This window comes from Symphalangus syndactylus, chromosome 6, assembly GCF_028878055.3.
Source record: "Symphalangus syndactylus isolate Jambi chromosome 6, NHGRI_mSymSyn1-v2.1_pri, whole genome shotgun sequence".
In the NCBI taxonomy this organism is placed as follows: domain Eukaryota; kingdom Metazoa; phylum Chordata; class Mammalia; order Primates; family Hylobatidae; genus Symphalangus; species Symphalangus syndactylus.
In genome coordinates this window covers 102,920,197-102,947,374 of record NC_072428.2, presented here as the reverse complement: position 1 = coordinate 102,947,374, position 27,178 = coordinate 102,920,197, and the positions used below count along the sequence as shown (strand labels likewise).

The 27,178-nt window shown below is 37.7% G+C and overlaps 1 long non-coding RNA gene and 1 pseudogene across 5 annotated transcripts in view; one reads left to right on the top strand and one right to left on the bottom strand.

Annotated features, from left to right (window-relative positions):
* Nucleotides 1-27,178, bottom strand: part of LOC129484906 (uncharacterized) — a 210,234-nt gene that overhangs the window by 66,105 nt on the left and 116,951 nt on the right. For 4 of the 5 annotated variants that reach the window (XR_010121583.1, XR_010121579.1, XR_010121580.1 and 1 more), the window contains one exon: nt 2,936-3,071. The exons of the other annotated variant lie outside the window; for it this stretch is intronic. This is a non-coding gene — a long non-coding RNA (uncharacterized lncRNA). The remainder of the gene's footprint in view (nt 1-2,935; nt 3,072-27,178) is intronic. 5 annotated transcript variants of the gene reach the window in all.
* Nucleotides 18,019-19,814, top strand: LOC129485415 (mitochondrial intermediate peptidase-like; annotated as a pseudogene).

The following is a 27,178-nucleotide window of genomic DNA, read 5'->3' as shown; positions in this document are numbered from 1 at the left end:
TCATCCTTCCAAGTGGTTCTATAAAATTATTTCATCATTTTAATATACTCAAAACTCTATTTCTTATTTCTTCAGTTGTGGACACTATCTCTTGACTCCCCTCCTTTTGTGATGAGGGAATTAGTACTTCTGGTCTTTCCTCACCTTTTACTTCCCCTACTACCACCAACTTGTGACTTTAGTCTCTTTGGTAAACTAACCACAGTCAAATTTCCTGCTTTATTTAATGGTTGATTCTAAGAGCTAACAATTCCATTAGTATGACTTCATTATATTGTTCATAGCATAGCCAAATATGCTGTGACTACATTTCCTCTTTTGTGTAAACTTTTTCACCTGAAGTTTCTGATTGTCTACCTCATCCCACCTGAAGTCCTAATTTTTCTTATATTCTTCCTGAATCCCCATTAAATTATATAATGCATGGAATCTTGTTTTCCCCAAATTCCTTCTCTTGGATCCCACTCTGCCTCTTCTAGTCAGTACCATTTATTCTCTAGAGCTTCTGCAAGGCTGCCATCCTAGGACTTCCCTTGATTATTTTCCTGTGTTGGATCTAATATTTCCTGGACCCCACATCTTTCTCTTTCATTTGCTCATTTTGATTGGAACACTTTACGAAGCAAGTTCTAAAGAAATGATGCATGGAACATAAATGTTCTTATACCATGTTTGTCCCATAGAGTTATTATTCTGTTCTCTGTCCTTGCTGGTATGACTGGATAGGTAATTCTAGTCCATAGAAACTTACAGGCATTGCCCCTTATTGCTCCATTTTACCGGTGGTCAATATTCTAGTCTTTTTTTCTCTACAGAAGCTTTTATGATATCCTCTTAAAATATCTTCTCTTTACCTTGGTTCTGAAATTATAACGGTTTGGGGCATGGGCATATATTGTAATCATTCTTAGCATTCCATAGCAAGCCCTTTTCATTTGAAGATGTGTATCTTCCTAGAGCTCTGAGAATTATCTTCCATTATTTCTCTTTTCTCTATTTTCTGTGTGCTCACTTTATTAATATCCTACTACTGGGATGTAGGACTTAATTTTTTGTTTTGTTTTTTTTTTTTGTTTTTTGTTTTTTGTTTTTTTGCTGCTGTTCTGCATGTTGGAAGATTTTCTTGGGTTTGCCTTCCAATACTTCTGAGATTTTTTTTTTCCTCCAGCAATCATACATTTAATTTCCAAGAACTCTTTCTCATTCTTCATAATTCCTTTTTCACGATATGGATTTAGCATCTTAGATTTGTCTAAATGCTAATTAGAGATTTTTTTAAAGAATATTGTAGCATTTGTAATAGCAAAAAAGTTTTCTTAAAGAAGCAAAATAAATGTTTACAGGAAAATGGATAAACATATTTATACATCCATTTAAATGAAAAATTTAGAGCTCTACTGACTGATATAGATAAACCTCAAAAACATACATACTTTTTTTTAAAGTTGTAAATACATTAAGCACGATACCATTTATATAAAATTTTAAAACTTGGAAAGCAATGTTATATGTTGATTTTGGATACATCTATAATGAAAGTAATATTTTAAGAGAGTAAGAGTAATGTAATATTTTATAAAAATATACATGGAAATGACACATAAATTCAGATTAATGGTAAGAAGTTAGAGATTTAGAAGACAGTAAAGAAGACCTTGAACTTCCTTTTTTTTTTTTAATTGTACTTTAAGTTCTGGAATACATGTGCAGAAAGTGCAGGTTTGTTAAATAGGTATACATGTGCCATGGTGGTTTGCTGCACCCATCAACCCATCATCTATATTAGGTATGTTTTCACTCATAAGTGGGAGTTGAACAATGAGAACACATGGACACAGGGAGGGGAACATCACACACTGGGACCTGTCGGTGGGTGGGGAGATAGGGGAGAGATAGCATTAGGAGAGATTTTTTAAAGTTCTCTTTGGATTTCTGAATTTCCTTTGCTTCCTTTGGCATTTGTTGACATTCATGTTAGTTTCCCTCTGTTTCTCTTTTAAATTCCAGGCTTTTCTAAAATAGCTGAAGATCTTTGGCTACCTATTCATGTTTAAGGAGGGAGTAATAAAAAGGCTGGTATATGTGCTGCCTAAGTGAATGCTAAAAAGGCTGATTTAAATCTCTTTATCCATAGTGGAAACTGTCAACCAGAGGGCTTCATATTTAAGTGAAAGGGTGGGAAGCCAGCTTTTATATTATGGGGATTTTCCACATGCCAGAAAAAGGCAGGCTTTACTCTCAAGTATAAATACCTCCATGCCCTTTAGATAACTGTTTGAGTTTTTTGCCTGGAGAGTAAAACACCTGGCTATAAGCACGTGAGCATAGGGGAGAAGGGCATTTTGTTGATAGATCTTCAATTATTAATTGCACAAATATCAGCCCCACTTCTTACCTTCTTCCTCAATTTACCAGCAATCTCTGAGGCCTCTCTGGAGTTGTGCTCCATGAGGCTAGATAGGATATTTCAGAACCAAATGGAAGTTTTAGGACTGATAAATATATCTTAAATTTTAAAATAAATTACTGGATGTCACTCATTGTGTGTTAGGGGAGGAAGGGTATCTGGCATAGAATATCAGAGCCCGTAGAAGGAGTCCACAAAAAGGATGGTCTGACATGGGCTGAGGAGGGCATCCACACCAGCCATAGAGGTGGGATGATGATGAGAGACTGTCTACATAAAGGCGGACTTACAAATAAGATCATGGGGACTAGGTTGTTCCGTTGAAGAAAGAAATTGCAAATATGGAAATGGAGAAAACTAGAATGATCCCTAAGGTGTTGGATTGAAAGATAAAGTATCAGGTATATATAGAAATGAATGTTGATATAAATATGTATAACCGTGTGTGTGTATTTTTTCACTTATATTTGATAGATCTGTCTACTAAAAGGGCCAGATACTACCAGTCCCCAATAGCAATGAACATACCTATATCTCAGATCTTAGCTTCTGAATATTATTCTCCACCGAAAGGAATAAGGGCTCCTTAGAGAAATAACTGATTACATCTGAATACTTTTGCTGAGGCAGCAGAAATACAAGGTGAGGTTGGAATATGTTAGTCCTAGAAAGGAGAAAGTGCTCAAAGAATGATAAGAAACAAATAAAAAAAAACACAGAAGTTTGTTTGAAACAACTCCCAGTGGCCAGAGATGGGGAAATTGAGTATCTAAACAAATAATTACAGTAATGGACTATAACCCATTGAGTAATACAGGAAATAATGTGCCTATACTGATAAATAAATGTATAAATGAAAACTTTGAAGAACAGGATATTTACATTAAAGCAATAAGTGAAGAGGCATAAAAGAAGAGAAGAAAACAATACTAAAGAAATACTGGTTTGATCCAATAGAAGGCAAGAGCAAAACAACAAAGGAACAAAGAACTGATAGGATGAACAGAAAACAAATAGCAAATGCTAGGTTTACATTTAATCACATTGATAACTATATTAAATGAAATTAGGCTAATGGCTTTAATTAAAAATCAGATTATCAAACTAGAGTTTCTCAGTCTCAGCACTGTTGACATTTTGGAACAGATAATTCTTTGATGTAGAGGCTGTTCTGTGCATTGCAAAATGTTTAACAGTATCCCTGACCTCTACCCACTAGATACCAGTAGTACTACTCTCCTCCCCTTCACTTGTGATAACTAAAATTATTTCTAGATATTGCCAACAGGGAAACTCCCCCTTATGATACCATCAGATCTTGTGAGACTTATACGCTATCACAAGAACAGCACGGAAAAGAGCTGCCCCCATGATTCAATTACCTCCCACAGGGTCCCTCCCACAACACGTAGGAATTCAAGATGAGATGTGGATGGGGACACAGCCAAACCATATCATGCCCCATGGTGGGGGTGAAGAAATCACCCCTGGTTGAGAACCACTTGACTAGATAAAAACCAAAATCCAATAATGTGTTGTTTAAAAGAAATACATGTTAAAATACAAAGATATGGGTAGTTTTAAAGAAAAGGGTTCAAAAAGACATTCCATGCAAATATTAAAAATCAAATAGCTACCAGGCATGGTAGCTCAGCTACTTGGGAGGCTGAGGTGGGAGGATCACTTGTGCTAAGGAGTTTGAGATTGCAATGAGCTATGGTCATGCTACTGCATTCCAGTGTGGGTAACGAGAACCTGTCTCTAAAAAAAATTTTTTTTATTAATTTTTAGCTGATGGGGCTATGCTAATATCAGACAAGGTAGATTTGAAGACAAAGAACATTACCAGAGATAGGTAGATCCTTTTATCATCATGAACTATCTCTGTTCAAAGGGACCTAAATGTGCAAGTACCTGATAACAGAACTTCAAAATACACCGAGAATAAATAGACATAAAGGAAAAACATAGACAATTCCATTATCATATTTGACAATTCAAACACTGCTCTTTCAGTATTGCTAGAGCAACTAGATGCAAATCAGTAAGATAATAGACTACTTGAACAATGCTGTCAACCAACCTGACCTAAATGATACCTTCACAATATTACACTCAATAATTGCAGACTATGCATTTGTTTCAAAGTCACCCAGAATATTCACCAAGAAAGAGCATATGCTGGGCCAACAAACAAGTATTATTAAATTACAAGTGACTGCAACCAAACAAAATATTATTTTCTGACCACAACAGGAATAAATCAAAAATCAGTAATGAAAAGGTATCTAGATAAATCCTCAAGTGTTTTATAGTAACGTACTTCCAATAAAAGTAGAATATTTCTTTAGATCGAAGAATTTTTTTTTGACCCATAGGATTTTCTTTGGGCCAAAGAATCACAAGGGAAACTTAAAAATATTTTCAAATGATGTCGAAGTTCTTCAAAATAATTGGGTTTTAAAGTATCCCTGATTTGCTGGTACTTTAAGCAAGTAAGTAAAGCTAGCACTGATGCAGGATTATTTTCATGCCAGTACACAGAATATAGAAATTCATTTTTTTTACTATATGTACAAGTTAAATAATATCTGAAAAAAGTTTGTCAATTAATGTATATGTAAAGGCATATTTTACTGTTGTCTTTTTACTTTTTTTAATCTTTCACAATATCTAACATCAAAAGACACTGGTTTGATTGATGTTTTCAAATAGTCTCACCAAAAATAATGCTAGCGGAATGAAAATAATTGTGTATGAAAAATTTTCCATCAGATGACAGCCTTCTTTGAAAAAAAAAGTTTTTCAGAACTTTCAAATGCCTTAAAAATATTGATGCAAGATAAATTTGCTAATCAACTCATTATTTTTTGATTTTGAACAATTGTCAAGACAGATACAGTATTTTTAATAGGTGTGACAGTTTTCTTTCAGATGATAATTATAAATTTTATGATTTATATTTATCTTGTTTTATTCTTTAAACAATATTTTTGACTTTTTGAATATCTACTTAATGTTAAAATATGTTTTTCTCCTTCCGACTTTTATCTTCAGAGGGTACCTGTGCAGATTTGTTACATGAGTAAGTTGTGTGTAGTGAGGTTTGGTATATAAATGATTTCATCATCCAGGTAGTGAGCATAGTACCCAGTAGGTAGTGTTTCAATCCTCATCTTCCTCCCACCCTCTACCCTCAAGTAGGTCCCTGTATCTGTTGTTCCTTTCTTTGTGTCCATGTGTACTCAGCGTTTAGCTCACACTTATAAGTAAGAACGTGCAATATTTGGTTTTCTGTTCTTGCATTAATTCACTTAGGGTAATAGTCTCCAGCTGCATCCATGTTGCTGCAAAGGACATGATGTTATTATTTTTTATGGCCATGTAATATTGTGTAGTGTACATGTACCACATTTTCTTTATCCAGTCCACCATTGATGGGCATCTAGTTAAGCTCCATGTCTTTGCTCTTGTGAATGAGAAGTGCTGTGATGAGCATACACATGCATGTGTCTTTATGGTAGAACAATTTATATTCCTTTGGTTATATACCCAGTAATGGGATTACTGGGTCGAATGGTAGTTCTGTTTAAAGTTATTTGAGAAATCTCCAAACTACTTTCTGCAGTGGCTGCACTAATTTACATGCCTACCAACAGTGCGTAAGTGTTCTTTTCTATCCACAACCTTGCCAACATCTGTTACGTTTTGACTTTTTAATAATAGCCATTCTGACTGGTGTGAGACGGTATTTCATTGTGCTTTGATTGGCATTTCTCTAATGATGAATAATGTTGAGCATTTTTTTCATATGCTTTTCAGCTGTGTGTATGTCTTCTTTTGAGACGTGCCTGTTTATGTTTAAAGGCATATTTAAGATAACAACCAAATCATAAGATTTTGCTAAGTATCAATATATAGTCATGTATTGCTTAACAATGGGGATACATTCTGAGAAATGCATCGTTAGGTGATTTCCTTGTTGTGTGAATATCAGTGTGCTTACATAAATCTAGATGGTATAGCCTGCTAAACACCAAAGCTATATGATGTAACCACCATCACTGATGTGCTCCACCCTTGACCAAAATGTTGTTATGCTGCACACGACTGCATTAAAAACCTGAAGCCATTTTTCAAATCCAGGGACCCTGGTGTCCCCCTTGTGGAGCATTACAGAGTCACAGAGGATAAAACCTCCAAAAGAGAATGAACTCAGAACTTTCCTCACATGAAACCATTCTCTCTACTTATTGTCAGAGGACAATGTTTCAATTGAGTGTCTACTCTGACTCTAGAAAGTGATTTTCATCCTTGGATACAGTCACTGAAGTATCTTGCCTGACTGTGACCATTTACTGTGGAGATACAGCTTAGCTTATTCTGACACTTCAAAATTAGACATTCCTACCATAGGCTGGTTTTGACAACTTTGCCCTGGTTACGATAAAAGTCTTCCCATTATAGAACTTCATCAAAATCTGTGACTGCCTGTGAGTATTTCCTGAACACCTGTAGTTCTCTCTCAATTATTTTTATCTGGCTTATGCAAATCGTTGCCTAGAATCCCAAACAGGAATCCTGTGTAGTACACATATTCACTTAATCCTGGTATCATACTTGTCTGCTCTTTAATTGGTCATACTTGCTATAATAGATTGTGAAACCCATTCTCAAGCCCAACTAGCTTTGGATAGCCAAAGAAAGAGGTCATCAAAACCATTTAAATGGTTGCCTTGCATCCTTGGGCAGTCATTTACCCTTCATTTTTAACCTCACACTTATAAAAATGGAACATTAAAGAAGGTAATAAATGTCATGTTAACATTTAGTTATTCAGAACAGAGAATAAAGAAATTCAATGTTATTTCATAAAGAATTCAATGTTATTTTGTAAGTCCAGAAATTGTTGTTTTGAGTGCAGTCAGTGTTGGGAGTGTAGAAAATTATGGTTATAACTAATATTTTGCATATAAGGCATTTCCAACTAGGAATGAGCTTATAACTTTAGCTAGCATGTGAAAAGGAATAATTTTAGTGATGGATCCTAATCAGGATAAAAAATTGTTAAGTCTGTATCTAGACATTTCACAGTGAAATTGCAGGGAAAAAAATCTAAAGCAAATAATAAAATCTATTTATTTGTTTGTTTGTTTGTTTTTTGAAACATGGTCTCTTTCTGTTACCCAGGCTGGAGTGCGGTGGCATGATCTCAGCTCACTGCAGCCTCCACCTCCCAGGCTCAAGTGATACTCTCACATCAGCCTACCAAGTAGCTGGGACAACAGGCATGAGCCACTACGCCCAACTAATTTTTGTGTTTGTTATAGAGATGGGGTTTCTCCATGTTGCCCAGGCTGGCAAATAGATTTTTAAAGTAACACGTTATCTTCAAAGTGGCAAAATGTACCCTGTCAGCTCTGGCTTAGCAGCCGCAAGAAAAAATCAAGGGACAACAATTATATAACCAATATCCTAAAAGAAAATAATGACTAACATAGAATTCTATGCCCAGCAAAAATATCCTTCAGGAATGAAAATGAATAAAGACATTGTCAGTCAAAAGTTGAGGAAATTTGCTAACAGCAGACTTCCAGGAAGGAAATAGGCATGTTGGGCAGAAGAAAAATATCAGCTATGCAGGCAAGAAAGAATATTTAAAAAGCCATAAATTAGTAGATAAATCTAAAAGAACATTGACTATGTAAAATAATAACAGTAAAGTTTTGTGGAGTTTATAGAGAGAATCAAAATAAAGATCATATGTTCAACAATAGTATATTAGTTGTATTTTCCTACTAGAGGGTTAAGGTACTAACTTGCCATTTCTAGGGTAAAAAAATTGCATAGTTTTCAGACTAACAGGAAAAAATAGAATTTAAAAATCAATCACTTCATAAGAAGGCAAGAAGAGAGAAAACAAAACAGAATAGGCAGGACAAATAGCACAGTAAGGTTGATTTAAACCCACGTTTACCACTTCAAAACTTTTGAGGATGATATATAGAGGTGTATTAGTCCTTTCTCTCATTGCCGTAAACAAATACCTGAGACTGGGTAATTTATTTATTTATTTATTTTTATTTTTTTTGAGATAGAGTTTCACTCTTGTTTCCCAGGCTGGAGTGCGATGGCGCGATCTCAGCTCACTGCAACCTCCGCCTCCTGGGTTCAAGCAATTCTCCTGCCTCAGTCTCCCAAGTAGCTGGGATTAAAGGCACGCACCACCATACCCAGCTAATTTTGTATTTTTAGTAGAGATGGGGTTTCTCCATGTTGGCCAGGCTGGTCTTGAACTCCCGACCTCAGGTGATCCGCCCACCTCGGCCTCCCAAAGTGCTAGGGTTACAGGCGTGAGCCACCACACCCAGCCAAGACTGGGTAATTTATAAAGAAAAGAGGTTTAATTGGCTAATGGTTTGGCAAGCTGTACAGGAAGCATGATGCTGGCATCTGCTTGGCTTCTGGGGAGACCTCAGGAAACTTACAATTATGGTAGAAGGCAAAGTGGGAGCAGGCACATCACATGGCCAGAGCAGCAGGAAGAGCGAGAGGAGGGAGGTGCCACACACTTTTAAACAACCAGATCTCATGAGGACTCACTCACTATCATGTGGACAGTACCAAGGGGATGGTGCTAAATCATTAATGAGAAGCCATCCCAATGATCCAATCACCTCCCAATAGGCCCAGCCAGCAACACTGGGGATTACAATTCGACATGAGATTTGGTGGGGACACAGATCCCAACCATATCATGGAGTATGACAGAAAAGAATGTACCTGATTTAGTTAATTCAATTTGCCTTGCCCTAAGAACTTTTTAATAAGTTCCCATGCACAGAAGTTTTAAAATGGTTACTTCTTGGATACTTTAGGTACCAAGAGAGCACCAGCAAGGCCTTCTGTATCCATCAGATCTCTTAGTCCTCATGATGATCTTTCAGGACCTCTAAATTGTGTATCCCTAATTTAGAGGTAAGGATTCCCTAAAGTTGCTCAGATAGTAAGTGACAAAAACAAGATTCAAACCAGGTCTAACTCAACTCCAACACACATCCCACTATGACAGTTAGGCATTTAATAGCATAAAGTTTAGTCATGATGTTCAAATATATCCTGAGTTCTTAATTATTCAGAAGAAACAGATGTACATTTTGAAACAAACCCTTCTTAAAAAAATCCGAGATTTATTAAGTTACAAAAGAGGTCTTCAAAACAAATGTACTAAACTTAGCCTATAGTTCTGTACACAGCTACTCATATTCAGGAATTTATGGAGGTGTTACACATCCTATATTTTCCCCATATTGTGGCCCACACTGCATATGCATTTCAGGTCCTGCTTGGATCTCCATTTAATTCTGCTAAGAACATGCATTCATTTCTTGTTAAAAGTATAGTTTTCATTTCTGAAATGATTTATAATAGAAGACAATGTAATTACATTAGAAGACATTTTAATTTGCAAATTCATTTCCAGCTAAGATTTGTGGAAAATAAAATCTAATTTATGCTAAAGTATATCAAACCTGCTGATCAATTCTCTTTTAATGACTTCCCAGGAAGAAACTGATATTGGCTATAATTCTTTACACAGCAGTTATCCTTCAACCATATTGCTTTTGAAAAGTACCAATCTGTTTTTATGCTTCAGAAATGAAGATTGCATTACTTATTTTCCACAAAATGAGAACTTTGCCCAAACTATAAAAAAGGGAGGCTTTGGTTGTTTTCCTTCCAGTCATTTATTTCCAGATACATTCACTTTTATTTCCTTCACATTTTTACTATTTGAATCCTAATGCCTTCTATACTGACTTGTTAACTGTATTCTAATATTATACACATGAAGTAACTGTAGTTTGTTCTAAGATCATTACAAGAGAATAAGTTGGAGAAAGAAAATTCATTGCTAGAAAAGATAAATGGATGACATATTGGCCCCTAAACCCTGTTTCTAATGGAAAATCCCATGCAAGAGATGAAACATTACCAGAAAACATGAACCGCTTCATTAACTTTATGCCCAAGTTCTATCAGCAATTTTTAATGCCTGTGTTCATCATTTATGAGCTCTTAGTATTCTTTACATATATTTTAAATTAACCTTTATAAAATGAACTAGTTATACTGTGACTCTCACTGTATCATCTATATAAAGCATCTCAGAGTAATTCACAGAGGAGAAACAGAAAGCTTATGAGCCTGTGGTTTTGTGATGCAAATTACTAAATGTCAAATATGGTAGCTATACATGCCACTCTATTTGAAATGACCTTAAAAATTGCCAACATATTGTGAAGTATACTTTTGGAAAAATCAAGATTACATTGTTTTCTTTTATTATATTTCAATGGTATCTTTCAGCCAACGTTCCTAGCAATATAACGGTGAGACCATCTGCATCCCAATACATTTATTATTGATAGAAAGATATGAATTTGGAAATTGCTGCAAGTCAAAGCAAAGTAGATTAAAGTGAGCCAAGCACACTAGTTATCAAAGTGGGTTCTAGAAATAACAATTCCACAGACACAGTAAGCAATCCATTGAGATTCGTAGAGTTGTCTGGAATAATTCTTTTAAACAGGAAGTTAAAAAGCAAATGGAGGCCGGGCACGGTGGCTCACGCCTGCAGTCCCAGCACTTTGAGAGGCTGAGGTGGGTGGATCACGAGGTCAGGAGTTCGAGACCAGCCTGACCAACATGGTGAAACCCAATCTCTACTAAAAATACAAAAATTAGCTGGGCGTGGTGGTGGGCACCTGTAATCCCAGCTACTCAGGAGGCTGAGGCAGGACAATCGCTTGAAATCGGAAGGCAAAGGTTGCAGTGAGCTGAGATTGTGCCACTGCACTCCAGCCTGGGCAACAAGAGTGAAACTCTATCTGTGTAGAAAATAAGGTTTGAAAACAGGATTTTATAAGCCTGCTTGTAACCAGTGGTGGGCAAAACTGTTACATATAGCTTTGTTGTTACTGGAACTAAGTTAAAAATAAATTGCCAGAAGCTGGTTGATTTAAGAGATGTTTTTGAACTTATCACTAGAGGATAGCTACCATTGGCTAACAGCCAACCTCTGTTGTAAGCCCTTGACATATGTTAACTCATTTAATCTTTTTCACAATCCTTTCAAGGAGGTACTATTATTCTTATTTTAGGAATGAGAAAGTGAGGCAGAGAGTTAAAATGAGGTAAAAATAATTCACCCGAGATCACCAAGCCAGAAAGGGAGGGGTCCACCCTGGGTGATCTGGCTCTGAAGCCTGATTCTAACCACTTATGGTAAGCTCTCTTCAATTGAGTATTCGAATCAAGTGGCAATGTTCTTTCATTAAAGGCATAGAAGTATATTTGGAAGAATTCTAGTATATGTGGGAGGCCTTGAAGAATCTTCAAAATTGAACCAATCATTAGTGGGAATATCAAACTTTCACTGGATTCTTCCTGCTCTAACAAAAAGATTAACCCCATAATCTGCAAACATTCAGCCCCAGACATTTAAATTTTTACTAAATACTCTATGTTATCTCATTTAACCCTCATAAAAACCCTATAGACTAGAGTGGATTTTATTTTCTCCATTTAACACATGACATGGACTTTTACAAAATGAGGGTGGACACCACAAATATAGATTCTGAAAATGCCAAGGGACTTATATATTACTATATCCTTTTTACAGATTTATGAAAAAATTTTGCTTAAAAAACCTGAGACCACAAATACCAACATATCTGGTTCTATAAGAATTGCAATGGGAAGCACTACTATAGAAGAACAAACTAACACAATAAGTTAATGTAAGAGATATATAGGGTAATGATACTTGGGTAATGTGGAAGTTGGGTTGGTTCATAGACTGTTTTTTATAGTTAAGGACATTTAAAATTGTAGAATTACAAACCTCAGCAGAAGGAAAAAAAAAAGACTTCAGCTGGGCTGGTAACATTAGCCTTTTTAGCTGTATTCTAGGAAAATTAGAAACAAGAGCTCTCTCTCCAGAGAAGTGCCCCAGGCTGCAGCAGCTCAACTCCAAACAGGTTTCACTGCCTCCTATGCCCACTTAGAGGGAGGCTCCACAGGCTCTAATCTCTGCGTTCTCTGGCCATGCTTGAGCGTCTACCAGCCCTCTCCTAATGAAATTTTGTCAACACTTCTATTCTAGTTCTTTGTTCAATCTAATATTCCCTGTAGTGAATTCTGATCACACTGAGCTGCCAGCCTTAACAGGCCATTTTAATACCCAGGTACCTGTGACTTTTTTTTTTTTTTTGGTGGTTGTTGTTAGTGCTCTGGTTATCATTAAGATGTTATTTTATTATTTATGTTATAACATAAATAATAAAATAATCATAAACATGGAAAATATTTTTATTAAAGAGTAATATCTCTCCTGGCATTGCAATTTTCCATCCACCTTCATGTTTATTTTTTCCATTGGTCTTCACCTGGTTTGGGGTGGGGAGCAGATATCAAAGTCACTTAGGGAAAGCTTTTAAATAATTTGTACCCTCCTACTCTTCCCTTCTGCAAGATTATGTTTTGTTGAAAACAACCATTTTTAAAAAATCAGGCATAACCTACATTTCCCCAATTCCTCAAAGTTCTTAAACAAGAGTTTCAAAATCCTTAGGAATTTATAGACCTTTTTATTTTTTTAAGGCTGGGAGGAGGGCTTTATGTTTAAATGTACTTATATAACAAGCTTTCCTGGCCATGAGTAAAACATCCTGTTTTATGTTAAGCACCATCACATAACAAGATATAACAGTATATGTTTTTGCAGCAATTTTAAAGTTTCTTTCATTTCTAAATTGAAAAAGATACTATTAATTTTAAAATTTCAGGTAAAGGAAAAAAGATAATTGAAGACCCCTTCCTGTGTTAAGGAACCATAGATTATTCAATAGTATTCTCTGAAGGTTCTCAAAATAAAATTATTTCCATCCTGATTTTAATTTAAGGGAATCTTAACTAGCACTTTTACTTTAAATATGTACTTCCTCTGTTGTTCTCTCTTCTCTATCTCCCAAGTGGCTTTTTCATCAGAAATTGGAAGGCACTACACCTTTAGGCTAGTAGCCTTCGGGTGAATGAAAAACAGAGTTCAGACTGAAGAAGTGTTGTGTGTGTCTGCTCAGACTATCTTTCTTCCATCATCTCCTGCTACTAATTCTTCACCAGTAAAAGTGTACATTCCCGTCCCCACCCCAAGGTTAGATAATTGGGGAATTGTTGGGAGTCTCTTACTAGTTGGCACAGCTGAGTTTTATTTATTTATAATTTATACTCCATGTATCTCCAACATATTTGAGGTGGTGAACAATAAAACTAGTATGTCCATTATAGAAATTAAAAGCAATCTTTCCGCTCTTCCCAACTAATTCCTGCGTACGCCCCCTCCCCTCCCCCACAATAATAGAAAGAAGTAAAAGTTAACTTTGATTCAGCCTTGGTTAAAATAATAGGAAAGCATAAGTTACAATAATATTCGATTATTTCTGATCATCTCAAGAACACAGGAAACAAAAATATTGGATAGGTGGGGAAAACATTTTATTTAGAATTAAATGAATGTGCCAGTTACTAAGTTTTTGTATCTCAGCATCAAACCTATCCATTCTGTGCTACATAATGCTGGAGCTGAGACTTTACAAACTACATTCCAGCTGGCTCCCTCTTAAGTTCTGCCAATTATGGTGATGAGAGGAGGTTGTTTAGAAGGACAGCACAAGGTGGAGACAGGAAGAAAGAACTACTTGCTCTTGCCTGCTTCCTCTTCCTGGAAGCATCAGCCCTACATTGCTTTTTCACCCTAAGAAGGCAATTCCACTCCCCAGTGCTGCCTCACCCTGAGAGGGCAAGTCCTTCCCATCACAACTCTTACAGAACCAGCCTTTTTGCACCTCGTCAGAGACACAAAAACTAGCTATCTAAAGACCCCTTTTTAGAGATCTGAGTTTCAGAGCTTCTTGTCTCCAAGCTTCCAAGTTTTAATACAGATTGAACATCCCTAATTCAACAACCTGAAATTTTAAATGCTCCAAAATCCGAAACTTTCAAGGCTGACATGATGCCACAGGTGGAAAATTTCACAGTTGACCTCATGTGATGGGTCACAGCCAAAATACAGTCAAGACTTTGTTTTATCCACAAAATTATTTAAAATCTTATATAAAATTATCTTCAGGCTATATATATGTATATGGAACATAAGTGGATTCCATGTTTAGACTTGGGTGCCATCCCCAAGGTATCTCATTATGTATATGCAAATATTCCAAAATCTGAAGAAAGCTGAAATCAAACACTTCTGGTCCTAAGCATTTTGGATAAGAAATACTCAAACCTGTATGTGCAACCTCTTCCCCTTCTTCCCCTAGCCCTAGGAGTGGTATCTGCTCCTGCAGTTGCTTTGTTTCCTTTTTGCATTTTTAGCCACCTAACAACTTTATACCTAATTAACACTTCCTTATATTATATTTTCTGTTAAATAAGTAGTGTGACTGCTATATCCCAACAGGATCTTAATGGCTACAATGGATAGAGGCCATGTCTCTTATTATCTTCACTTATGTGAAGCAGCATGCCTCCTAAGATAGTCACACTCTCTTCCAGAGCTATTAATACAAAGATCTTCCCATGGTAGTCAATTTTTGTTAAAGTTTCTCTAACCACACTGGAAGCAAGAAAAAAATTATTTTTTTAAAAAAAGTTTATTTTAACAAGGAGGCATGTAAGACATTATTTTATTCCCTTTTTTATTTTTGGCAAAATATGCTTATTGTAAAAATTGTAATTTGCTCCTTTTTATGGTGTAAATGAACTTTGTTAGACCTATGACTGCATGCATTATATATGGGTCAGAAAAGCCAGACTCTAGGTCTAATTTTTCTATTTGTTAGCTTGGTAAATAAAATGAAGATGGTGGTGCTAGCAGCTGAAAAACTACACCCAATGGGAAGTCTGAATTATTTAATAATTTACTATTGGAAAATTAAAAATAAATTTAAAAGAATGCTAGAAAGATCGCTAGTTCTATAAAGAGAGAGATCACTGGGAGCCTGGGATTATTTTCTCAAATGAAATTTTAACTTTCAGCTCTCTGGCAAGCCAAGGAAATAAACATTGCTATTATGTACAAGAAGTTACATCATCAAAATTGCTGACTAGGGATGCTTGATACTCATCCCTCCCACAAGAAAGGACCAAGGCAACAAATAAACAGCTAAGATTTTACTGGGATATTGAAGGGAGAGTGCTGGTGTGCAGCGAGGGAGTGGAGATGCACCTGTGGTGATTCATTGAAATCCAGGAGGGTGCCATGGAGGTACCGTGTCTGCAACCATCTCCCCTGCTCAGATTGAATCTGCTAGGAGTCAAGAGGAACTTCCCATTTCAGGGGAAAAAGTAGGCAAAAGATCCCCACCAGTCGCCATTGCCACCACAAACACTCACAGTTCTTACTACAGGAGAATCATATGCTCCCTGCAAGCCCTGAGCCCAATCTGCAGAACTGCCAGGAATTCATGCAGCTGCATTGCCCCAGTTTAGGGGCATGACGTGTATACTTCCCACCCACCACTCACCCTGTGCAAGACAAGCTGGTGCAGCACGGCATCATGAGAACAGAGCCACCTCTGTAGTGCACCTTGTTCTGATGGCCAGTAGCCACTGTTCCTCTCCAATACTGGGGCTTCATCTTAATTTCACCAAGCCTACACAGGTGGCTGAATGCCACAACTCCATCTGCACAAAGCTCAGGCCCAGGGTAGGCTGTGACTCAGGTCTTGCACAGCAAGGTAACCCACCCATCCCTGCTGCCACACTTCCAGCTGAATGAACAGTCTGGCAGTCCCACCTGGGGTGAACTCAATCTTGAGCCAGCCAAACCACTGCATGCCCCCCTCAAAGTAGGAGAGGCATCCAAGCCTCTGAACAGCTAATAAATACATCAGGCTGGTGGAGCAGCTATGCACTTCTGCTCAGGACCTGAAAAATAGCCCTGTCCCTGTAGTGTCCTCCCACTCCCCAGCAGACATGCCCCTAGCCTGCCCAATGGCCCTGCACCTGCAATCAAGATCTGAGACACAGTCCCACAGTCTGGCTTCTGGTGGGCACACCCCTAGGCCAGCCAAGCAGCTTTTAGCCCATGACCTGGACCTGAGAAACAGTCTCCAAAGGCTACCCTGAGCTAGCTGAGCTGCCTAACACCTGTGTCCCAAAATTGAGAAACACTCTGGCGGGTCCCCCTTCCCCAGAGCAGACACACCCTTAGGTCATCTGAGCAGCCTTGCACCCATGTCTCAGGCCTGAAAAAAATATTGTGGGCTGTCCCTGGTAGATATACTACCAAGCCAGCTGACCAGCTGCGTGCCTACATTCTGGACCTGAGAACAATTACACAATCTACTCCTGGCAGGCATGCCACAAGGCCAGCCAAGCAAATGTGTGCCCATGGTCCCAGCCAGAGTGATAATTCCATGGCCCCAATTCCAGTGAGCCAGACCCCAAGGTGACTAAACCACTATGTGCACACACACTCCCACAACCTAAGAAACATCCTGGAGAACACACTCCCAGCATAGCCACACCACTACCATCAAAATCTTAGCCTAGGCCACTGAGACACTCATAAATGTTACTAGTGTGGATTACACCTGAAAAAAAAAGACTACATGGAGACTACACTACAGTGTCCACCTGGAACCAAGGCCAACACTCCAAGACCCATTCATACAAATAAGCCTTTCCCTATGAAACCTACTTCATAAAATTGGAAGAGGCAACTTTTCCAGCAGATATGTAGAAATCAATGTAGGAACATGTTGAACATGAAAAAGAAAGGAAACATGACACCTCCAAAGGAAAACAATGTCTCCAGTAATAGACCTCAATCATAAGGAAATATGTCAAATGCCAAAAATGAATTCTAAATAATAATAAGGAAACTCAGTGAGATACAAGAGAACATAGATAGACAATTCAGAAATCAGGAAAGTAATTATTTGGATGAGAAATCCAACAAAGACAGATATCATTAAAAAAGAGCCAAACAGAAATCCTAGAGCTGAAGAATTTAATGAATGAAATGACAAAATACAATCAAGAGCTTCAACAACAGACTAGACCAAGCAGAAGAAATAATTTCTGAACTTGAAGACAGGTATTTTGAAATATCACAGGTGAACAAAAGAAAAAAGGAAAGAAAGAAAGAAAAGAGAAAAGCATTTTAAAAATGAAGAAAGCCCGGAAATGCAGAGTGTGCACTCCTGACTGGAGCTGCAGCACTGGGGCAAGGGTCTTGCAGCTGGGCATGGGGTTACTCCACAAACACTATGTGCCCAAAGCCTAGGCCGCTTTGTAGCCGAAGTAGTGGCCTTGTGGCCAGGGCGGGCAGGCAGGGGCAGCCTCAGAGTTGAGACCCATGTGGAAGGGTCAGCACCTGCTGGTCCCTGGTGGGCTCCGCCTTCAATGTCAGGGCTACCACTTGGACCTGTTTAGTGAGCACTGGGGTCTTTTTGGATGTCCTGAGCTCAGCACTCCAGAAAAATTTAATATTGCCCAATAAAAAGCCTTGAGAAAGACAGAATTGCTTGTGGAACATGCATGTTCCACCCCACCTGGACCCCAGATTGTGCGCATCTTTGATGAGCTCTTGGATTCCTTGTTCAGAGTGGCTGACTTGGTCGAACAGAAATGTGGAATTATGTCAAAGTTTGCAAAAATTACTAGCTGATTAAAAACAAAACAAAAACTAGGCAAGTGGCCTAACTGTTTATGTTTGATTTTGAAATTAGTGGAATCCACCTAGACAAAGAAAAGTGTAAAAGAGCAGTGGACCTTAATGTTAAAATCTTGGATTTGAGTAGTACATGTCTTATGGCAAACAACTTTCCCAACAAGATTGAGAAGCATCTCTTACTAGAACACATTCACCATAACTTTTATCTGATGGGGATCGTATCATAATTGATGGTCTCCATGCGAAAGCACCAGGTGACTTGGTGTGAGAAGCTGCTTATAAAATTTTTCTTTATCCCTACACTGGTCAATTAAAATGTTTAGAAGAGTAGCTCAGCAACAGAGATCCTCTGCAAAAGTTGGTAGTGTATTCTGTGTTTTCCAACAGGGCTCTCCAAGGAACAATAGTTAAAATTCAGAAACTGTCATCCAGTTCCTTGAGAAACTCTCTGACAAACTTTCTGAAAGAACTCGAAAAGATTTTGAGATGATATGAGGGATGAAAATGAAACAGAATTCTCAAAATTCCAAAGTAATGCCTTGGGACCCCTGCTACCATAGTGGTGTGATTCAAGCACAAAGGTATAATATTGAGCCTGGCTTATATTGCCTGTTTTTCTCCCTTGGAGCATGCATGGAAGGCCTGAATATTTGGCTTAACAAACTGTTGGGGATTTCCTTATGTGCAGAGTAGGCTGCAAAAGGAGAGGTATGGTGTGAAGATGTCTGAAAACTGGCCCTCATTCATGAATCTGAAGGACTGTCAGAGTGCATTTACTTTGATTTTTTTCAGCAAGCAGACAAACCACATCAGGATTGCCATTTTACAATCCATGGAGGCAGATGAAAGGACAACAGAGACTATCAACTCCCAGTCATGGTTCTTATGCTGAATCTTCCCCATTCCTCAAGTTCACCAACTTTGCTAACTCCTGGAATGATGGAAAATCTTGTCCACAAAATGGGACATGCTATGCTTTCAATGCTAAGATGTACTTGTTACCAACACGTCACTGGAACCAGGTGCCCCACTGATTTTGCAGAGGTTCCTTCTATTCTAATAGAGTACTTTGCAAATGATTATCGAGTAAACAATTTGCCAGACAAAATTAGAATGGGCAGCCACTGCCAAAAAAATATGGTATCTCAGCTTTGTGAATCTAAAAAGGTTTGTGCTGTAGCTGATATGAAACTTTAGGTCTTTTATGCCACTCTGGATCAAATCTACCATGGGAGGCATCCCCTGAGGAATTCAACCACAGACATTCTCAAGGAAACACAAGAGACATTCTGTGGCTTACCATATGTTCCAAATACTGCCTGGAAGCTGCGGATCACCTACCTCATGGGCTATACTGCCAAATATTACTCTTACCTCATGTCTAGGGCAGTCACTTCCATGGTTTGGAAGGAATGTTTTCTACAAAATCCTTTCAACAGGGTCACCATGGAGTGCTATTGCAGGGAGATGCTGGCCCACAGTGGAGGCAAGAAGCCCATGCTCATGGTTGAAGGTGTGTTTCAGAAGTGCCCTTCTATTGATTACTTTGTAAGTGCCCTTGTTTCTGACTTGGATCTGGACTTTTAAACTTTTGTCATGGATTCTGAATCATGGAAACACCCTAAATCTCTTAAATCAAGGTCATGTAGATATTGACTGTTAGAAATGCTACAACTGTGAAAGCTTGTTTCTGATTTCAGTGTTCACTTCTGTAATAACTTCTGAAAAACTCTAAACTGATAGAACTTGTAATAAATCATTTGTTTTAATTATATAGAAACGAAGAAAGCCTACAGATGTATGAGACACTATTAAGTGAATAAATATTCATATTATGGGCATTCTACAAGGAGAAGAGAAGAGAAGAGAAAAGGAGAGGAAAACATATTTAATAAAATCATAGAAGATAACTTCCCAAGTCTTGGGAGAGAGATGGGCATCCAGGTCGAGAAAGCTCAAAGAATCCCAATTAGATTTAACTGAAACAGGTCCTCTCTGAAAAATGTTGTAGTCAAATTGTCAAAAGTCAAAGACAATAAATTTTAAAAACAGCAAGAGGAAAGCATTAAGTCATATATAAAGGAATCTTCATTAGACTAACAGTGTACTTCTCAGCAAAATATTACAGGCCAGGAAAGAATGGGATGATAGATTCAAAGTGCTGAAAAAAAACCTGTCAGCCAAGAATATTAAACCCAGCAAAGCTACACTTTAGAAATGAAGGAGAAATAAAATCTTTCCCAGATAAACAAAAATTAAGGAAATTTACCACTAGAACAGCCTTACAAGAAATGCTCAAGGGAATCTTACATCTGGAAGTGAAAAAATGGTAACTACCATGATGAAAACATGAGAAACTATAAAACTCACTGGTAAAGCCAATATACAAAGAAGAAAAAGAAACGAATAAAGCCTTATCACTACAGAAAATCACCCAGCTGCAACAACAAACAATCAGGAAGTAAAGAACAAATATATAAAACAAACCAGGTGTAAATATACAAAAACCAGAAAAACATCAATAAATGACAGGAGGAAGTCCTCATCTATCAGTAATAACCTTGAAAGTAAATGGATTAAATTACTCATTTAAAATATATAGACTGACTGAATGAATCAATAAAAACATAACCCAATAATATGCTGCCTACAAGAAATTCACTTCACTGTAAACACAGACAGAAAGTGAAATGATGAAAAAGATATTTTATGCAAACAGAAGCCAAAAGTGAGCAGGAGTAGCAATACAAACAGACTTCAAGTCAAAAGCTATAAAGAGTCAAAGAAAGACATTATATAATAAAGGGATCACTTTGGAAAGAAAATTCAACAATTGTAAACATACATATACCCAACACCAGAGCACCCAGAAATATAAAGCAAATACTCTATCTAAAGGGAGAGATAGACTCCAATACAATGATACTCAGGGACTTAATTCAAAACCCCACTCTCAGCATTGGATAGATTACTAACACAGAAAACTCAACAATGAAACATCAAAATTAAATTATACTATATCAAGGAGGAGTTGCTATCATTCCTTCTGAAACTATTCCAATCAATAGAAAAAGGGAATCCTCCCTAACTCATTTTATGAGGCCAGCATCATCCTGATATCAAAGCCTGGCAGAGACACAACAAAAAAAGAGAATTTTAGACCAATATCCCTGATGAACATCGATGCAAAAATCCTCAATAAATTACTGGCAAACCAAATCCAGCAGCACATCAAAAAGCTTATCCACCGTGATCAAGTGGGCTTCATCCCTGGGATGCAAGGCTGGTTCAATATATGCGAATCAATACATGTAATCCAGCACATAAACAGAGCCAAAGACAAAAACCACATGATTATCTCAATAGATGCAGAAAAGGCCTTTGCAAAATTCAACAGCCCCTCATGCTAAAAACTCTCAATAATTTAGGTATTCATGGGACATATCTCAAAATAATAAGAGCTATTTATGACAAACCCACAGCCAATATCATACTGAATGGGCAAAAGCTGGAAGCATTCCCTTTGAAAACTGGCACAAGACAGGGATGTCCTCTCTCACCACTGCTATTCAACATAGTGCTGGAAGTTCTGGCCAGGACAATCAGGCATGAGAAGGAAATAAAGGGTATTCAATTAGGAAAAGAGGAAGTCAAATTGTCCCTGTTTGCAGATGACATGATTGTATATCTAGAAAACCCCATCGTCTCAGCCCAAAATCTCCTTAAGCTGATTAGCAAATTCAGCAAAGTCTCAGGATACAAAATCAATGTACAAAAATCACAAGCATTCTTGTACACCAATCACAGACAAACAGAGAGCCAAATCATGAGTGAACTCCCATTCACAATTGCTTCAAAGAGGATAAAATACCTAGGAATACAACTCACAAGGGATGAGAAGGACCTCTTCAAGGAGAACTACAAACCACTGCTCAATGAAATAAAAGAGGATACAAACAAATGGAAGAACATTCCATGCTTATGGGTTGGAAGAATCAATATCATGAAAATGGCCATACTGCCCAAGGTAATTTATAGATTCAATGCCATCCCCATCAAGCTACCAATGACTCTCTCCACAGAATTGGAAAAAACTACTTTAAAGTTCATATGGAACCAAAAAAGAGCCCGCATCGCCAAGTCAATCCTAAGCCAAAAGAACAAAGCTGGAAGCATCACGCTACCTGACTTCAAACTATACTACAAGACTACAGTAACCAAAACAGCATGGTACTAGTACCACAACAGAGACATAGATCAATGGAACAGAACAGAGCCCTCAGAAATAATGCTGCATATCTAAAACTATCTGATCTTTGACAAACCTGACAAAAACAAGAAATGGGGAAAGGATTCCCTATTTAATAAATGGTGCTGGGAAAACTGGCTAGCCATATGTAGAAAGCTGCAATTGGATCCCTTCCTTACACCTTATACAAAAATTAATTCAAGATGGATTAAAGACTTACATGTTACACTTAAAACCATAAAAACCCTAGAAGAAAACCTAGGCAATACCATTCAGGACATAGGCATGGGCAAGGACTTCATGTCTAAAACACCAAAAGCAATGGCAACGAAAGCCAAAATTGACAAATGGGATCTAATTAAACTAAAGAGCTTCTGCACAGCAAAAGAAACTATCATCAGAGTGAACAGGCAACCTACAGAATGGGAGAAAATTTTTGCAACCTACTCATCTGACAAAGGGCTAATATCCAGAATCTACAATGAACTCAAACAAATTTACAAGAAAAAAACAAACAACCCCATCAAAAAGTGGGTGAAGGACATGAACAGACACTTCTCAAAAGAAGACATTTATGCAGCCAAAAAACACATGAAAAAATGCTCATCATCACTGGCCATCAGAGAAATGCAAATCAAAACCACAGTGAGATACCATCTCACACCAGTTAGAATGGCCATCATTAAAAAGTCAGGAAACAACAGGTGCTGGAGAGAATGTGGAGAAATAGGAACACTTTTACACTGTTGGTGGGACTGTAAACTAGTTCAACCACTGTGGAAGTCAGTGTGGCGATTCCTCAGGGATCTAGAACTAGAAATACCATTTGACCCAGCCACCCCATTACTGAGTATATAACCAAAGGACTATAAATCATGCTGCTATAAAGACACATGCACACGTATGTTTATTGCGGCACTATTCACAATAGCAAAGACTTGGAACCAACCCAAATGTCCAACAACGATAGACTGGATTAAGAAAATGTGGCACATATACACCATGGAATACTATGCAGCCATAAAAATGATGAGTTCATGTCCTTTGTAGGGACATGGATGAAACTGGAAAACATCATTCTCAGCAAACTATCACAAGGACAGAAAACCAAACACCGCATGTTCTCACTCATAGGTGGGAATTGAACAATGAGAACTCATGGACACAGGAAGGGGCACATCACACTCCGGGGACTGTTGTGGGGTTGGGGGAGGGGGGAGGGACAGCATTAGGAGATATACCTAATGCTAAATGACGAGTTAATGGGTGAAGCACACCAACATGGCACATACATACATATGAAACAAACCTGCACGTTGTGCACATGTACCCTAAAACCCTAAAGTATAATAATAATAATAATAATAATAAAGGGTATTCAAATAGGAAAAGAGGAAGTCAAATTGTCCCTGTTTGCAGATGACATGATTGTATATTTAGAAAACCCCATCGTCTCAGCCCAAAATCTCCTTAAGCTGATAAGCAACTTCTGCAAAGTCTCAGGATACAAAATCAATGTGCAAAAGTGCAAGCATTCTTATACACCAATAACAGACAGAGAGCAAAATTATGAGTGAACTCCCATTCACAATTGCTTCAAAGAGAATAAAATACCTAGGAATCCAACTTACAAGGGATGTGAAGGACCTCTTCAAGGAGAACTACAAACCACTGCTCAATGAAATAAAAGAGGACACAAACAAATGGAAGAACATTCCATGCTCATGGATAGGAAGAGTCAATATCATGAAAATGGCCATACTGCCCAAGGTAATTTATAGATTCAGTGCCTTCCCCATCAAGCTACCAGTGACTTTCTTCATAGAATTGGAAAAAACTACTTTAAGGTTCATATAGAACCAAAAGAGAGTCTGCATTGCCAAGTCAATCCTAAGCCAAAAGAACAAAGCTGGAGGCATCATGCTACCTGACTTCAAAGTATACTACAAGGCTACAGTAACCAAAACAGCATGGTACTGGTACCAAAACAGAGATATAGATTAATGGAACAGAACAGAACCCTCAGAAATAATACCACACATCTACAACCATCTGATCTTTGACAAACCTAACAAAAGCAAGCAATGGGGAAAGGATTCCCTATTGAATATATTGTGCTGGGAAAACTGGCTAGCCATATGTAGAACGCTGAAACTGGATCCCTTCCTTATACCTTATTCAAAACTTAATTCAAGATGGATTAAAGACTTACATATTAGACCTAAAACCATAAAAACTCTAGAAGAAAACCTAGGCAATACCATTCAGGACATAGGCATAGGCAAGGACTTCATATCTAAAACACCAAAAGCAATGGCAACAAAAGCCAAAGTTGACAAATGAGATCTAATTAAACTAAAGAGCTTCTGCACAGCAAAAGAAACTACCATCAGAGTGAACAGGCAACCTACAGAATGGAAGAAAATTTTTGCAATCTACTCATCTGACAAAGGGCTAATATCCAGAATCTACAATGAACTCAAATTTACAAGAAAAAAACAAACAAGCCCATTAAAAAGTGGGCAAAGGATATGAACAGACACTTCTCAAAAAAAGACATTCATGCAGCCAAAAGACACATGAAAAAATGCTCGTCATCACTGGCCATCAGGGAAATGCAAATCAAAACCACAATGAGATACCATCTCACACCAGTTAGAATGACGATCATTAAAAAGTCAGGAAACAACAGGTGCTGGAGAGGATGTGGAGAAATAGGAACACTTTTACACTGTTGGTGGGACTGTAAACTAGTTCAACTATTGTGGAAGAGAGTGTGGCAATTCCTCAAGGATCTAGAACTAGAAATGCCATTTGACCCAGCCATCCCATTACTGGGTATATACCCAAAGGACTATAAATCATGCTGCTATAAAGACACATGCACACATGTTTATTGCGGCACTATTCACAATGGCAAAGACTTGGAACCAACCCAAATGTCCATCAATAATAGAGTGGATTAAGATAACGTGGCACATATACACCATGGAATGCTATGCAGCCGTAAAAAAGGATAATTCATGTCCTTTGTAGGGACATGGATGAAGCTGGAAAACTTCATTCTCAGCAAACTATCGCAAGGACAAAACAACCAAACACTGCATGTTCTCACTCATAGCTGAGAATTGAACAACGAGAACACCTGGACACAGGAAGGGGAACATCACACACCAGGGCCTGTTGTGGGGTGGGGGGAAGGGGGAGGGATAGCATTAGGAGATATACCTAATGTAAATGATGAGTTAATGGGTGTAGCACACCAACATGGCACATGTATACATATGTAACAAACCTGCACGTTGTGCACATGTACCCTAGAACTTAAAGTATAAAAATAAATAAATAAAATAATAAAAATAAAATAAACTGTACCATGGAACAAACGGAACTAGCATATATTTAGCGAACATTTCACCCAACAGCTGCAGAATATATATTCTTTTCATTGGCACATGAAACATTCCCCAGGATTGACCACATGTAAAAACACAACATAAGCCCCCAAAAATATTTTTAAAAATAAAAATCATATTAAGTATCTTATCAAAATGGAATACAATTGGACATTATTAACAAGAGGAATATTTGAAACTACACAAGAAAATTTAACATTCTCCTGAATGACCAATAGATGCGGAAAAAATTAAGAATAACTTAGGCCGGGTACAGTGGCTCATGCCTGTAATCCCAGCACTTTGGGAGGCTGAGGCAGGTGGATACAAGGTCAGGAGATTGAGACCATCCTGGCTAACACAGTGAAATTCCGTCTATACTAAAAATACAAAATAAATTAGCCAGGCATGGTGGCGGGCACCTGTAGTCCCAGCTACTCGGGTGGCTGAGGCAGGAGAATGGTGTGAACCCGGGAGGCAGAGCTTGCAGTGAGCCAAGATCACACCATTGCCCTCCAGCCTGGGCAACAGAGCGAGACTGTCTCAAAAAAAAAAAAAAAAAAAAAAGAATAAATTAAAAAAAAAAATGAAGATAGAAACACAGCAAACCAAAACCTAAAAACCTGTAAGACATAGCAAAAACAGTATTAAGTAATGTTTATAGCAATAAATGCCTACATCAAAAAGCTAGAAAAGACCAGCCACAGTTGCTCACATCTTCAATGCCAGCATTTTGGGAGGCTGAGACAGGAGCATCACTTAAGGCCAGGAGTTCAAGACCATCCTGGACAACATAAGACCCTGTCAATCTATCAATCAATCAGTAGACAGACAAGAGGATTGCTTGACCCTGGGGGTTCAAGAAAGCCTGGGCAACATAGTGAGACCCCCATCTCTACAAATAATTTAACAAATAAAAATAAAATGAACCCAAATCTAAAAAAACTAGAATGATTTTAAATAAACAATTCTACTAATGCATCTCAAGGAAGTAGAAAAGCAAAAACAAACCCAGGACAAAACGGCTTCACAGCTGAATTCTACTTGAACCTTTAAAGAAGTATACCAGTTCTCCTGGAACTATTCCAGAAAAATTGGAAGAGAGAGAATTCTTTCTAAATCATTCTATGAAGCCAGCATAACTCTGATAAGAAAACCAGACAAAGACACAAATGAAAAAGGAAACTATGGGCCAATATCCCTGAAAAACATAGACAGAAAAAATCCTCAACAAAATACTAGGAAACCAAATCTACCAACATTGGGATACAAGTATCTCTTTGATGTATTTATTTCCTGCCCCTTGGGTAAATACTCAGTAGTAGGATTGCAGGATTGTACAGCAGTTCTATTTTTATTTTTCGAGAAATCTCCAT